Genomic DNA, 15,283 nt, shown 5'->3' on the forward strand with positions numbered 1-15,283 from the left:
CAGATTCTACGGTACATTTTTTACCAAAACAATCAGTTCTATTTCTTCATGCTGAAAAAAATAAATGAAAAAAGCAGGAAAATCTTAAAAAAATGGTTTGCACAAATATACGTCCTACGGTATGTGTAAAGAAAAATAAAGTTTTCTTGATCGGGGATAGCTGTAGGGTTACAACAGGGGAAATTCAAAATTTAAAAAAATATATAAACTCATTTTATCTTAAGATAAATAGTGCGAAAATTATTATCTATTTGATGCGGTTACCGTACGATATCCCATGTTCTAGGGCAGCTATCCCTTGTGGATTCTCTCTCTCTCTCTCAAATCAGTTTAACAATTAAGTGACTCATTGCCAACTAAGTCTTTCATTTCTAAGGGTGACAAAACTTAACTTGATAAGGGCGCGGTTTATTCAGTCTCAGTTAAAAGAACAAGTAACACACTGTTTGTTAACATAGCGTTAAAAATTTGGCAGCCCGTTAAGATTCTTGCGTTTATCCAAACATTTCCTGGGAACTGTTAGCTAACACGGTGTTAACTCTCACAAGAGTCACGGTCAGTGAGACTCTAGAAGGCAGTGGCCCAACCATGCGGATTTTGAGCGCTTTTGTTTGAATTCAGCTGTAAACCGAGGCACGTGAAGTCAACATTCATTAGAATTTTTTGTCTTGACCGTGAATTTTCTGTTGCTCTATAGACCAATGTGAAAAAAGCCAAGAAAGGAATGCGTGGTTCAAATTTGTCTTATTTTGGAAATTATTTTCAAGTATGTAGCCTACCTACTACGGAAAGTAAGCAAACTAATGGATCTGTGCTCAAGGCTAAAAGTGACGCGAATTCAATGTACATACTCACGTTAGCCAACGTACGATCAAGCAACTCATACAACTAAATGAAAAATGATTTCTTCTGTTTCTAACTCTTTCTGGAAAAGGCCTATCATATACCAAATATTCAAAATACAGAAGTTCTTCACCTAACGCACCTGCCATATTTTGAGCTAACATCAATGTGGTCTTGTATGCTGCTAAAATTTAGTTTCAAATATTGAAACAAAACTGAGCTGTGATTAAAATTAATATTAATTAGAATTCTCGTACTTATTATTATTTGATTTTATATTATATGTTTTAACTTATTTATATCATAAGCATGTGTGCGTTAAGAGGCTAATATAAATAAATGTCTAAGTAATCTTTATTTAACTTCATAATTGACATACATTTTTTTGCAGTCATCCATGATTTGACGATAAATTATAGGTGCTCAATACATAAGGAACATGTTATAAGAATCTCATTTTATTATGGGCATGAGAAAGATTACTAATAAATTATTTGTTCGTTCATCAGGTTACTGTCGTACCCACTCATTGTAGTCTATCCATCATGGTCAGTTTGCAATCCAAGAGTCTGCCTCGCCATGCAAGGTTTTTAACGCACCATGTGTGGGCTTAAGACAGGTCCACACCTTAGCTGTAATTATACGAGCTCTTTCTTGAACGTGACAGCACAAGAGATGATTACCAAGTCTATGTTATCATTAGGTTCTGCCGTACTTCGCCGCAGTGTGGTTTAGTAAATGCTCTGGATCACATTGCAGACTAGAAATTATAATGTGGTGTTCTATGGCTATTAGTTCAGTACACTGGCTTAATGAGACTGCGCTTGGATTTATAGATGTCAGGAACGAGTTAGAAGCAAATAGAAGATTACATTTTTCCTTGTCATTACACTTCATTCTGCCTAAGGGAAAATTTGGTAGAGAGAGATACACACACAGGAAAATGTACTGAGTATAATAATCGATTTCATGTAAGGGTCCATTTTCTGTAGAAGTTAATTTTAGAAAAGAGAAATATCAGAATTTTCCTCAGTTCTTAGTTGCTTCACTGAGTGTCGGCTTCCGGATCCCAGGGTAGCGGGTTCAAACACGGCAGAGGTAGTCGGATTTTTGAAGGGCGGAAAAAGTCCATTCGACACTCCATGCCGTACGATGTCGCCATGTAAAAGATCTCTGGTGACACATTTGGTGTTTACCCGACAAAATTAATTAAAACACAGCCGTAGACGCCCAAGAAGTATTACTGTAGGTTTACACTGCCATCTAGTGGGCCTAGAGAAAAACGGAACGTCAAAATTGACGAGCAAGTAGCCAGATGGCGTCAAATTAAAATTAGCTGAGGCCATGCGATTATTACTATTATAAAATACAAATAATCTTATTCATAATTTAGAAGTAACAGATATGAAAGTAGTGAGAATGATTGCTGGTAAAAATAGGTGGGAACAGTGGCAGGAGGCTACTCGGAATGAAGAGATAAGGGCTAAGTTACGAATGAACTAAATGGGTGAAGCTGTAGGCATAAACCGGTTTCGATGGTGGGGTCATGTGAGGCCAATGGAGGAGGATAGGTTACCTAGGAGAATCATATGGAGGGTAAGAGGAGTAGAGGGAGACCAAAACGACGATGTTTAGACTCAGTTTCTAACGATTTAAAGATAAAAGGTATAGAACTAAATGAGGCCACAGCACTAGTTAGCCTACAAGTAGAGGATTGTTACGGCGATTGGTTAATTCACAGAGACTTGCAGAATGAACGCTGAAAGGCATGCAGTCTATAGTGAAGATGTATGCATGAAGAATAAATAAATAAATAAATAAATAAATAAATAAATAAATAAATAAATAAATAAATAAATAAATAAATAAATAAATAAATAAATAAATAAAAAATTAAGGGTTTCCCCACTTATTTGTTTCTCTGCATGTAGGGTTCGAAAATAACAATATAATTAATAATAATAATATTCTGATGACTGCCGTAACCATTCTTCTCCTTCCTTCTGTCCTCTATTCCTGGTGACCTCCAGCACATATTCAGTCATCATTTTACGTGGTAGTCCCTTTCCTCCATTATTCAGAACTTTTCCTTCAGGCATATTGGTTATAAATACTGTCTAAACATGCGGCCAAAATTTGTTGTTTTCCTCCCATGGATGACATTTCTTTGCCTTGGACATGTGGTACTGATTTTGAATACAACACGTGCTTCGGACGGCAGGAAGAACAACAACAAACATATCCATTATCGTGGAACTGAAGATTCCTATTCGTATTTCCGGTCGTCTCTACTGTATAAGAGGGTCATTCAATTCTTTGGCCATTTCGTAAGGCGAGTGATCCTTGAACAGTGTGTACCGTGGAAGGAAAAATCGAAGGCAGAAGACCACGGGAAAGGATGAGAATATATTCTTTATTTATGCCTAAAAATTACAATCCTTTTCTTAATCGTTATCCGGTCGATTAGATTAATAGTTTGCCTTTTCAACCACTACGAGCGCTAATGTTAGTCAATGCAGAGTTTCACTTGAAAACTTTATAACGTTATAACTACATTCGGTGTGGACTTAAAAAAAAATCCAAAACGCCTGAGGGTATTGAACCAGGGAACACATTACAGAAAGAATTATGTAAATAAGTTAATTTGGCTAGGATTTAAATAAAAAACGAATAATAAAACAAGTGATTTTAGGCAGTATTTCCGAAAATGCATGTGGGCCGGAAGTGATATTCGAAATTTGTTTTTCTAGTTTGATAGAACTATTCAAGACTCACAATTTGAAACTTTTCCAGGCTCTTTAACCCTTCAAATTTTGGGCAGGATTGAGGAAATTGCTTAAATTTACTTTTTTTTATGTTTTTAAAATTAATAACTGTTAATTCTTATTTTCCTATCCAGTGCAAACTACAGAAAATTCAGGATCGTCCTGGATCGTGGCAGACCTCAGAGATGTTACAAGCACCAAATGGATGATGACGCTCAGGAATGAACAATACAAGGAAAGATGAGAATATAAATTTCAGTTTCTCAAGGCCTAGATGCTCGTGTGGAATTTTACGACTTGATTCTATTTCTCTCATTGTCTGCAAACCTAATTCCTCTTTGCTTCCTTAACAGTTTTATAGACCTCTGCTTTGTTCACCAGAGTTGGGAGTCTCTCATTAGGTTTCCTTCCCATAGTTACTCTCTTACCCACTCGTTGCAGTCTCACCATAGCGCTTTCTTTTACAAGGTCTTAAATAGTAATATAATCTTCACTTTTATCTTCCTTTGCCTTTGGACTAATTTTCGTTTTAATGTAAAATTAAACAGTTTCCTCAATTGTGCCGAAAGTTGAAAGGCTAAAGGACCTGTAAAGGTTTTTAAAATTGCGAGACTTGGATAGCTCTATCAGAATAAAAATAAGAAACAAATTTTCAAGATCACTTCCGGACTAAATGCGATTCTGGAAAAACCGCCTAAAATCGCTCGTTTCTGTACTCGTTTTCTTTTTGATTCAAATTCTAGGCAAATTATTTACATATTTCTTCGTGTAATGTGTTCCTTGGTTCAATACCCTCAAGCGTTTTGTTTCGATTTTTTGAGAAATGTCCACAACAAATGTAGTTTATAAGGGCTTAAGTGAAACTCTGCATTGACTCACATTAACGCTCGTGGTGGTTAAAAAAGGCAAACTGCTAATCTAACCGATCGGATACCGTTTAAGAAAAATATTGTAATATTTAGTAATAAATAAATAATATATTCTCATACTTTTTAATATTTACCTAAAATTCGTAGCTCATAGGATGTTTTCAACTGTGAGTTGCTCGCCTGAAGAGTTACAACTGTGGATCTTTTATTCGAGCGCTCTCTTGGTCTGTAATACCTACTTGTATTAATCTTCAATTATTATGGCTGAAGGGAAACTGGGTTAGGCGGACGTCGTTTCGTTGACGAGCAGATAATGGTTCAGGAGTACTCATTGAGACTCATGACTGGACTACCAGTCCTGTATGTATCCTACTTGGAGTTCTTTTCTCCGCCACACCTCGGGGTTATTTCTATTTGCAATCTCAAACCCTGAAGCGGAACGCTAATGTAGCTGCCTTCCTTATAAGGCATCGTTTTCTTAAAAATCCTGTAGCACCCTTCATCAGATTTTTCGGGGAGGTCAAAGAGGTCGCCGCTACCTCACGATTTGATAAAGCACGCTCTACCGGTTAGGAACAATTTAAAGAAAACAAAGGATGCCTGTAACGCGGACAGCCGTAAGCTAAAACACCATCATCTCATTCCGGTATCCATATAAGTGCAAGTTAATACTCTCCCATTGACAACCAAAACACTCGAATTCGCTGGAAGCCCCGTCATAAATAAAATCTTCCCAAATTGAGTTATCGAAGATATCACAAAGTTGTTATTAGGGTGAATTTCCATCTCTCAAGAGTCGTATCATGAATTCCTTGAACAATGTTGCAATGATTTCCCCAAAGGAACTCAAGTTTAGAGTCTTCTCAAACAGTCACTGTTTTTTTCCACTTCTTCCAGCATTTGATCACAATAGTTATCTGCGATTCAGTACTTATTGCTGTGTGCTGAAGTGTTATATATTACTGGTGCTGGTTTGCGATGTCAATGGATGTACACTAAAGGCTTCGTTAATGAAGTTCTTTGAAATGTGGTTCTATCGGAGAATGTCAAAGATCCCAAGAGTGAAGCACATTACTAACCAGAAGGAACTCCGTCGTACCGAGAACTGGTTTATAATTCCCGAAGTTTTTGTATATTTCGTAATTGTATGTGATGAGTCTAAAGATAATTTATAGCCAGCAATTCATTGTTTACACATATTTTGGTTGGGGTGTTTCTTTTTTTCTATTTAAAAGACATAGTTTTTAGATTGGATGTAATTTTATGCAAATGATGGACCAATCGTTGCAGGTCATCTTCTGTGGGAGGAATTAGAACATCATCTGCAGCATCTAACTTCAGGTTTTTATTAATATGTATATAGCCATGTTCAAGCCCGTCTGGAGGCCATGATCGTTAAAGCGCTGAAGTCTAAACGGTCTGCGACCGAGGTTAGCCAGTTCGAGTCCCGTTGGTCGAAAAAATTTTCACCATCAGAATGTTGGCCGGCAGGGTAGGGGAGGTGGTGGTATACAATTTCTAATCACTAGATTGCGTGCCAAAAGCCTGGATTAAATTTAAAACCTCTCCGCAGTGCTCATATGGAGTGAGGGCATATGACGCTGTTGATGGTGATTTGTCCGTCGGATGGGGAACTCAAGCCTTGAGCAGACCCCTTGGTGCTATTCGATAGGAGTAGGCTATCTGCCGGCACCGGGTTTCATCCTCTTCCTACTATCATGTAGTCTATCACGTCATTCATTTCATATCATTAACTCCACTGATGAGGTTGACATCAGGAAGGGCATCCGGTCATAAAAACCCGCCATGATAGATTCATCTCACCTCATATCCGACCCCGTAGGGAAACGGGACAAGGGTTGGATATAGCCATGTTCACTTTGCCTCCGCTCTTTCATAACTAGAGCCCGGATTATTAGGTGCTAATAGGTTAGAATGCAAACTTACTTAAGCCAGTAACAAGTATACCCTACACTGTACAACGGTTATGCTATGAGATTTGCATAGATGTTAGGGGTACAGCCTATAGAACTCCTTGAATTTATGCTACTCTTCCTACATTTTGGTACAACGGGTTGCATAACACTTCGTACAAACCAAATTACATTGCATTCTAACCTATTACCACCTAGAAATCCAAGGTATATTCATAACAGTATCCATGTGAATTTATAAATAGCAGAGGGGAAATTCCACGTCCTTGTCTCAGGGGAGTCATTACTGAAATATCGCGATTTTTTACCAAAAATCGAACTTTCAATTTAAAATCACCCAAGTGTTTCTCTTTCAAATCCCATCATCAGTTTTCTTCTAATGCTAAGTTTAAAGGGTAGCGCTTCGGAGTATATAGAGCAAGCTCACATCCCTTTCTTTCATACTGTCACAAAAAATTGTCTTCAAAGTTCTTTCGGACTACCATTTAGTAATCACGCTGGAATATATTTACCTCGTTGTAGGCCTAGGCTGTGCATAAGAAGGGAAAGACATCTGAGGGAGTAATTTACAGTCCAGGGCAGTTTTAAGACAAGAATGTTTCTGAAAACTTTCAATTACTTTTAACAACCTTAACATTTTTTCAGCTCTGTGCCATGCATAAAATACTCCTTGCGACAGAGTTCTTATCGGATTCACGTGAAATTTTCAGAGGATGTTTGAATATGTACAGGAATTAAAAGCAATTCTGAATTTTATTAGCAGTTGAATACTACCTTCATATTTTTACACCTGAAGTAGGACGAAACTAGATTTTTGTGTACTGAATGAATAATGAAAATATGAAAAAAAATCACCAATAGTTTATACCTGACTGCAGAATCCGGAGTTGTTCTTAAATATATCAGTATTTTTAACAAGTCTGCCAAAATTATAGCCGAAAAAATGAAAAATACATGAATTAACGTACAATTAAAGCAATCATCTTTCTACATTCAATGGGTACTGAGAAAAGGGTTCATTTATTCCGCTATTTCAACATTGACAAGATACAGCATTACGATTCCCCTCATTAAACATATAAAAATTATTTGTCTATAACTTCCCAACCAAGTAGCGAATCAACTCCAAATTATGTGTGGTGCTATATCTTATTAATATGTGCTTGTGTTTTAAATTTGGTTTTGATAAGTTGTTAATTGTAGAAGAGAAAATTTTAGGCATGATTCCCCTTAATTGATTTCCGTTCTGTCTGTCTGTTATTCCTTTACTCCATCATAACACTCTCAAGCATGTTTCCGTGTGCGAAGCCCATATTTTCTTAATGGAAGTCGTAAAGCTCCAAATCGGCAAATATTGGCATTTTCAGTTTTAAAAAAAATTATTAACTTGTGAATCATTCCGTTTAATGTGGAATTTGTTTCAATCAAATATTCCAATATTTATCAATTTATTCAATATATTGGTGCACGTCTATTTCAGGACACGTTTTGCGCAATGTATCATTGATCTACAAACATCTCAGAGAATTTTCACTCTAGAAGGCTGTTATTTGGTGTGCTTTGAAGATAAATATCTGTTTTATTAGTTGGTCACCCTGCTTTAGCTGCATTCACAAGCTGCAGTGTTGTTTTGGTGGAGGATTTTAAAGCTTCTATTCTGAAGTAGTTGAGCTTTACCGAAACTTTTGTTTTTAAATGCAATTTACTCAAAATCACTTTTTCCGAAACAAATGCTCCCTTTTCTCAGAAACTACTGGATGTGTTTCCATGAAATTTTTACCAAATGTTTATGATACTGTTGTTGTTGTTGTATGGATCTGCTTTGGTTGACAATTCTTGAATAGTTTATTTTTTATACCAAAATATTAGCAGAAAAATTAAAATTGGGGAATATTTAAAAAAATCATAACATTTTTCGTAGGATACATTTTAAAACTATTCTAGATCAATGCATGCGAAAGACATGAGTTAACATCAAATTAAAACAATCATCTTTATACTTTCAATGGCTACTGAGAAAAAGGTCATTCAGCTATTTCAACATTGACGAGATACAGCATTACGACTCCCCTCAATTTAAGGATATGGTAATCTTACAAATAACCCATATTAGCACATCTGTGAGCCGTATGAGTGTTTCCTGTGCTGTACCAACTACTAAAACACTTGGGAGTGCTTGACATCGCCAGGAAATGGTTACGTACTTTGTTCTTGTGGTCACTCAAAGACGGAAACCGCTCGCTGGCAACACGTTCTGATTTGGACCACAACGTACTGTGGTTATGTAAGTCTAACATTAGTCGTGTCGTACAATAAACCTCAATACTTCTACATCCGCAAGATTTCTATTCCAACAGACACTCTGAAATTAACGTCTGGCACTCCTGTGTAAGAATGTGATCTCGAACGACCTTCGTTGATAAGGGGCATCGTTTAGTAGTCTGTCTCCGAAGGGTAACTGTTAGCACTAAGAACTGCCGCCCTCGGGGGCTGCCAGGAATTTAATACTGGCAGGTAGGATGATGGATGATTAAATAACAAGTAGCTCATCACCATTGGGGCTGGGCCTGAAATGAGCTGCTGCACTACCTCCTGATGAGGACACGACTTTAGTCTGGCTCCATGGCTAAACGGATGCCGTGCTGGCCTTTGCTTCACAAGGTCCCGAGTTCGATTCCCAGTCATGTCGGGTATTTAACCTACATTGGTTAATTCCGATGGCTCGGGGACTGGGTGTGTTCGCTGTCTTCGTCATTACAATTTATCATTGATAGGGCCCCATCCTGACAGACGCGCAGGCCGCCTATAGGGCGTCAGCTTGAAAGATCTGAACCAAGCTTTTGCGGAGGCTACACGCCATTATTATTATTATTATTATTATTATTATTATTATTATTATTATTATTATTATCATTATTATTATCAGACTCTGTGGTGTAGTGGTTAGTGTGATTATCTGCCATCCCCGAAGACTCAGGTTCGATTACCGGCTCTGCTACGAAATTTGAAAAAAAAGTGGTACGAGGGCTGGAATGGGGTCCACTCACCTTGAGTAGAAGGGGTTCGATTCCGACCTGAGCCATCCTCGAAGAGGTTACCGGTGGTGTCCCACTTCTCGTCCAGCCAAATACCGGGATGGTACCTAACTTAAGGCAACAGCCGCTTCCTTCCCTCTTCCTTGTCTATCCCTTCCAATCTTCCTATCCCGCCGCAAAGGCCCCTGTTTAGTATAGCAGATGAGGTCATCTGGGTGAGGTACTGGTACTCCTTCCCAGATTTATCCTCTGACCCAAAGTCTCACGCTCCAGGACACTGCCCTGAGATGGGATACCCGCTGAGTCCGAGGGAAAAACCAACCCTGGAGGGTAAACAGGTTAAGAATGAAAAAAGAAAGATTATTATTATTATGTAGTATTTTTGTAATTTTGCAGTGAATCATTTTAAAGACAATCATAATCAATAGAGAGCAGACTGGATTGGTTTGGCCAAGAGCACATAAAGAAAATATTGCTGTTTGGTTGGTATTTATTTCGTCTTCTTGATTACTTGCTCAAAGTATAGTAAATGGATTGTCTATCCACCCAAGTAGTGACCACGTCAATTGTTGCTTAATTTCGGAGATTTCAAGGGATCCAGTTTTCCAACATAGTTGCTCTGTTGGCACATTTTCTGCAAACAATTTCACTTCTATTTGAAGAATCTAGTTTGATAGTGCATTGAAATCTCCAGATGTGAATTTAGTATGCTTTAGTTCTCTACATGAAGCTAGGTAAAACTGCTTTTCCCATGACTTGTAATTATCAGGTTTCATAGCACTTCAACTCGTAATACTGTTTGTTAATAGGTAGATGTTACACAAAGACTCGAGAGCTCGTCACCCGCGAGAAGACGAAAACAAGCTGTTGCACGTGAAGGATAACTGTGTTAGTGGTCAGTATTACTTGCTGGAGGAAACTTTCCCATATAAGGTTAGAGTTTGAACCTTGGTATAGGAAAGGTCGGGACCTAAGCTAAGCTCAAGGTGCTTGCAGTCACGTCTTAGAGCAAGCAGACTACGCCCAGCCGACACGTCTCAACACATCAACACAGCCTCTGAGTAGCGAGGGAAGTCCACACCCCAATAGATCACTTTGCGATCTCCTTGATTAAATTCTTAAGAACTGCAAGAAGGTATGTATAAATATAAGGGGCTTTAAGGATGGTAAGAAAAATGACTATATAAGGGGCCTTAAGGACGGTAATCACTTCAATTTTTTTTAAAATGACTATGAATAATATTGATGATTAGTATCAAACGATCGATGTCGGATGTCGACTTCTGGATTAATGAATGACACGCCATATTGTACGATGTTGGCATGTAAAAGATCTCTGGTGACACATTTGGTGTGTAGGCCTGTCTGACAAAATTAATTTAGTCCCAGCTATATGTCACCTATTAGAGTCTCAATGTCTCCGCCATCTAGTAGGGTAAAACGGGACGTCCAAACTGACACACAGGTAGCCCTACGCTCATCGTCTAAACTGGAGGACCGGAGATTCTTCTGCAAGAGTTGTGCTTTAACTAAGAAGGGCACTCTTTCTCAACATTACAATTCCATCCTTCCGCCATTTCCATAAGTGAATTTTTACGTCTATATTGTTCTGGCTGATACAAGAAAGATACGCCCTTTTATCAGTTCTGGCAGGGTACTTTCAGTACTTTTATGTTTATTTGTTCCATGTACCACCCGTAGAACATGTCGGATCACAGAAGAGCCCGCAATATACCGCTGGTGGTACACACGAGATTTACCTCTAATTCTGGCCAACGCTACCTCGAAAGAGAGTCCAGTTCTCTTCTTGAGATTAATCCATCGGGCAATCATTAAGAAAGTTTGTAAGACTGCAGAGGTCTGAACACGCGTCATGTTCTCCCACTATTATAGATGATTTTGAGATTTTTTTTGTCGTTGTACGTTCCACATTATTGCATCCGATGGACACAGATCAGAGGTCCTTCCTATCCCATTAGAGGGGGCCTCGTCTGTTGTGTACTTTTTATTTTTACTTTATTAATGAAATTGACTCGCCAGCTTCTGGCTTCACCGCGGCTGCGCCTGTCCTCATTCTTTTTACATGCGGAACCCCCTTTGTGTACAACAACTGTTGTTGCCTGCTCCCAGGTCGCACAACGACTGCTCCTGAGCAGCTGCCGAGCCAATCTCTCCAAGGAGATAACTGAACCCGTGCTTTAATAAAATATAAAATAAACATTTATATAGCAGGCGAAGCGCCCTGCAATTGAGTAGGAAATACCTCTTACGTGAAAAATACATGAGGTGTTTGTTGCCGGGACACAGACCAAAATATGCATAAAAGAGAGTAACTAGAACCCGGCAAGAGAGATAAAAACAGATTTTGACTCCTGTGGTCGTATGAAGAGAATTGAATCCCCCACTAACTCAGCTGAGAAGGCAGTGACAAACGAGTCAGTATGAAAGAGTCTACCTCCAGTGGTATGCGCCGTAGAAAAAAATAGTACATCGTCAAGTACTCACTCACCAAAGTTTGCAATAACAGATGTTGAAGCATCTCTTTTCGTTTCACTTAGCCATTCAACCTCTTAATTTCTCCCGGCTTTGGACTGGTATTTCCAGGGGTATTGAGTGCAAAATCCCCTGTGTGTCCAGGTAATCAACCATAGAATCACTGTACGTAATTACCAGCCATATAAGGAGGTGGATTTCAGTTCTGAGTAGTGCATTCCATTTTAATTATGAGATTGACTTTCGCCCAACTTCATCTTCATTAATATTCATCACCCGGCTTGTATTCACCGAATGCCGTTACAGAGTTTATAAATCACCGAAACTTCATCGCATATGCCCGGAGCAAGTTTTGGCACGACGCAAACTTCAATAACAATCAATCTGTCATAAGATGGATTGAAATTTAATTTCTGAAAAAATATTCGTCTTCGCTGGAGTTTACCTTTCAGAAACTTTTAATTAGTACCTACAGCTTTCGTTTTCGGTATGAAATATGTGCTCCACGTACGCGACTACGTCGATTATAATACATTTGCATGCCATACATATACAAGACGTAACATGAATATAATGATGTGACGATCCGGAGCGGAGAAGAGCTGAAACACTGTGTCGTAATTCCCTTTACTTTCGAATAAAAGCGTCATCAGTGACGTGCTATTTTCTTGCCACTGTCGGCAGCCCTGAAGATGGTTTTCCGCTGTTTCCCATTTTACACCAGAAAAATAGTGGGGCTGTACCCTAATTAAGTCGATTCCTTTTCTATCCCATCATTGCCATAAGACCTATGTTTGTCAGTGCGACGTAAAGCAAATTCTTTGTTATTTAAAAAACCACAATCACAGACAACTAAATCTAAAATATTTTATCATAATCTATGGCCACCGAGTATTTCATATTGAATTCTGCCTATTCAGATATAAGTGGTTTACTAGCTGTTCTCTGGAGGGCGATATAATTGAGTTTTTCGATTATTCGTCAATGAACACGTCGACATACGAGGTTTCATTCTCCTCCTCGCATACTAATCGAGGCTGCTGTTCCCGTTCCTCGAATCTTGTAATGGGGTGAATCACCACATCTGCAACTTTATCTCGGCCACTGACTACAGTATCATCTTGTCTTCTGGCGAACCATTTGTGGACAGATATCCTACTTCTTCATAGTACTCCAAAATAGGCTTCGTGTTATTACACTCTAAAGTTAAACCTTACAATGGTTTACTGTAACTATGACAATGGGAAAGTATACACATGCGCAAGACGCTATCTGTGAGTCAATTTGGTTCAAATAGGTCCACCAACGAAACACATTCTACTGTTAAAAATATTCAGCATGATAAGTCGCTCACTGTTTAAAGCTGAGTGATCATAAAGCGCCTTAACAAGTGTGCGGTTCTATGGCTTAATGTTTAGCGTGCTGGCCTTTGATCAAGGGGGTCCCGTGTTTCATTCCTGGGCAGCATAATGGATTTTAACATTCATTGGTTAATTCTGATGGTTCGGGGAGTGTGTGGCGTCTTCAGCGTTATAATTCAGCACAGGTAGGGCCCCATTCTTTCAGACCGCAGGTCGCCCATCCGGCTTCAAATCGAAAGACCTGCATCAGGCCTCTCCAGAGGCCATAAGCCATTCTTCTTCTCCTTATTCTGCGCGAATGGATCACTTAAGACCGCGCGGAATCAACATAATGCTGAGCTTTCCCCCTTACCCAATGGTGCTTCATTTTCATCGATTGCTGTAAATTCGGTTCCTCCGACCAAGTACGCCGTGTTGGTTTCTTCTCATCTCCCTCAAATCCCCTTGTGTCAACAATTTTCCTGATTATATTCGTATCCTGCAGATTTGGTGATCCTAATTCAGTGAGGTCTTTCTCTACCTGCTTATTCCATTTCGATCTCGTTCGTTTGATTTATAAACATGTGTGTATTCATTAATACGTTTGTTGTTATTCATTCTTTCCACGCAGTCTCATTGTACCAGTAAGTTTAGATATTTATCGAGCTCGATAGCTGCAGTCGCGTAAGTGCGGTCAGTATCCAGTATTCGGGAGATAGTGGGTTCGAACCCCACTGTCGGCAGCCCTGAAGATGGTTTTTTTTGTTTTCCCACTTTCACACCAGGGAAATGCTGGGGCTGTACCTTAATTAAGGCCACGGCCGCTTCCCTCCCAGTCCTAGCTCTTTCCTGTCCCATCATCGCCATAAGACATGTCTGTGTCGGTGCGACGTAAAGCCAATCGCAAGAAAAGTTTAGATATTTTGAAATGTACTGTATTTCTGACTTGGGTTGGAGTAATATATTCCATTTTAAATTCCTGTCCCTAAGATTTTTCTCATGATTTTCCTTTCATAAATTATTATTATTAGCTTAAAAAGTATCCTAAAGGAATGTCAGTTGAATTTTAGAGCGGAAAGAGATAATGGTCGATTCACGGATGAAAACACAACAAGTATATGTGTAAGAGATCTAATGCAGTGTACGATGGAAACTTTTAAAGAAAAAATCTCATCGATATCATTGCGCAATTCTCCTTACAAGGTGTTTAGCATAGAAATGGCTGACATTTATGGCATTCTGATGCGGCACTATTTGATGCATCTAAAAGAGAGATGTGTCTAATTCTTGTCAACTCACAAAGCACATATGAACGGCGACACATAAATTATTCAGTTCTTCATACCCAGGAAGAGGAGGAAGATTTGGAGGCTCTCCAAAAGTGTCAACACGACATGAATGTGGACAATTTATGTCACTCTTAATAGCCGCATGGTCCTTAAACTGTTAGTGCAGAGATAAATCAGGAGCAGGTATTCAACTATTGTGCTACTAAAATGCATATCCTTTAAAATGTTACAGTCGTTTACGGTTGATGTATAAACTTACTGACTTTATGCAACCATCTTCGTCCCATATCTTTCACTGATCTCTTCACCTGCAATGACTATTGCAGCTGTCATCCACTTCAGTCTGGATGTCATATTAATTCCTCATATATTGGTCTCCTCCACCATTGTCATATTCATATCTTGGCCTCCTATACCATTGTCATATTCATATCTTGGTCTCCTCTACCACCGTCATATCTTGGTCTCCTCTATCATTGTCATATTCATATCTTGGTGTCCTATACCATTTTTATATTCCTATCTTGGTTTCCTCCAGCATTGTCATATTCATGTCTTGGCCTCATCTACCACTGTCATATTTACGTCTTGGTCTCCTCTAGTATTGTTATATTCATATCCTGGTCTCCTCTAGCATTCTCATAGGCTATTCATGTCTTGGCCTGCCTCATCTACCATTGTTGTATTCATATCTTGGTCTCCTCTAGCATTCTCA

The sequence above is a fragment of the Anabrus simplex genome, chromosome 14 (genome assembly GCF_040414725.1).
Source record: "Anabrus simplex isolate iqAnaSimp1 chromosome 14, ASM4041472v1, whole genome shotgun sequence".
In the NCBI taxonomy this organism is placed as follows: domain Eukaryota; kingdom Metazoa; phylum Arthropoda; class Insecta; order Orthoptera; family Tettigoniidae; genus Anabrus; species Anabrus simplex.